Here is a 1,958-nt window from a genome sequence, read left to right on the forward strand (position 1 = left end):
GCTTTCGCCAAACACACTTCTCTCAGGCCGTTCCAGCCCGATTTCAGAAACCCGGGTTTTAAGAGGCTGCGAGCTCCAGGCAGAGGACGGCGGCGCTCCTCTCAGCCCTGCCCGGGATCAGGCACTGTTCTGGGACTGACGTGGTGCGCTGCAGCCTGTGTGAGTCCCGGTTCTCCTGTGAGAAGAAAAAAAATTGCAAAGTACAAACAGGGGACAGAGATCTCTGTCCCCTGCTTTCGCCAAACACACTTCTCTCAGGCCGTTCCAGCCCGATTTCAGAAACCCGGGTTTTAAGAGGCTGCGAGCTCCAGGCAGAGGACGGCGGCGCTCCTCTCAGCCCTGCCCGGGATCAGGCACTGTTCTGGGACTGACGTGGTGCGCTGCAGCCTGTGTGTGTCCCGGTTCTCCTGTGAGAAGAAAAAAAAAATTGCAAAGTACAAACAGGGGACAGAGATCTCTGTCCCCTGCTTTCGCCAAACACACTTCTCTCAGGCCGTTCCAGCCCGATTTCAGAAACCCGGGTTTTAAGAGGCTGCGAGCTCCAGGCAGAGGACGGCGGCGCTCCTCTCAGCCCTGCCCGGGATCAGGCACTGTTCTGGGACTGACGTGGTGCGCTGCAGCCTGTGTGAGTCCCGGTTCTCCTGTGAGAAGAAAAAAAATTGCAAAGTACAAACAGGGGACAGAGATCTCTGTCCCCTGCTTTCGCCAAACACACTTCTCTCAGGCCGTTCCAGCCCGATTTCAGAAACCCGGGTTTTAAGAGGCTGCGAGCTCCAGGCAGAGGACGGCGGCGCTCCTCTCAGCCCTGCCCGGGATCAGGCACTGTTCTGGGACTGACGTGGTGCGCTGCAGCCTGTGTGTGTCCCGGTTCTCCAGTGAGAAGAAAAACATGGCAAAGTACAAACAGGGGACAGAGATCTCTGTCCCCTGCTTTCGCCAAACACACTTCTCTCAGCGCCTGTCAGCCCGATTTCAGAAACCTGGGTTTTAAGAGGCTGTGAGCTCCAGGCAGAGGACGGCGGCGCTCCTCTCAGCCCTGCCCGGGATCAGGCACTGTTCTGGGACTGACGTGGTGCGCTGCAGCCTGTGTGTGTCCCGGTTCTCCTGTGAGAAGAAAAAAAAAATTGCAAAGTACAAACAGGGGACAGAGATCTCTGTCCCCTGCTTTCGCCAAACACACTTCTCTCAGGCCGTTCCAGCCCGATTTCAGAAACCCGGGTTTTAAGAGGCTGCGAGCTCCAGGCAGAGGACGGCGGCGCTCCTCTCAGCCCTGCCCGGGATCAGGCACTGTTCTGGGACTGACGTGGTGCGCTGCAGCCTGTGTGAGTCCCGGTTCTCCTGTGAGAAGAAAAAAAATTGCAAAGTACAAACAGGGGACAGAGATCTCTGTCCCCTGCTTTCGCCAAACACACTTCTCTCAGGCCGTTCCAGCCCGATTTCAGAAACCCGGGTTTTAAGAGGCTGCGAGCTCCAGGCAGAGGACGGCGGCGCTCCTCTCAGCCCTGCCCGGGATCAGGCACTGTTCTGGGACTGACGTGGTGCGCTGCAGCCTGTGTGTGTCCCGGTTCTCCAGTGAGAAGAAAAACATGGCAAAGTACAAACAGGGGACAGAGATCTCTGTCCCCTGCTTTCGTCAAACACACTTCTCTCAGCGCCTGTCAGCCCGATTTCAGAAACCTGGGTTTTAAGAGGCTGTGAGCTCCAGGCAGAGGACGGCGGCGCTCCTCTCAGCCCTGCCCGGGATCAGGCACTGTTCTGGGACTGACGTGGTGCGCTGCAGCCTGTGTGTGTCCCGGTTCTCCTGTGAGAAGAAAAAAAAAATTGCAAAGTACAAACAGGGGACAGAGATCTCTGTCCCCTGCTTTCGCCAAACACACTTCTCTCAGGCCGTTCCAGCCCGATTTCAGAAACCCGGGTTTTAAGAGGCTGCGAGCTCCAGGCAGAGGACGGCGGCGCTC

Source organism: Lampetra planeri, unplaced genomic scaffold (assembly GCF_965212315.1).
Source record: "Lampetra planeri unplaced genomic scaffold, kcLamPlan1.2.h2 scaffold_276, whole genome shotgun sequence".
In the NCBI taxonomy this organism is placed as follows: domain Eukaryota; kingdom Metazoa; phylum Chordata; class Hyperoartia; order Petromyzontiformes; family Petromyzontidae; genus Lampetra; species Lampetra planeri.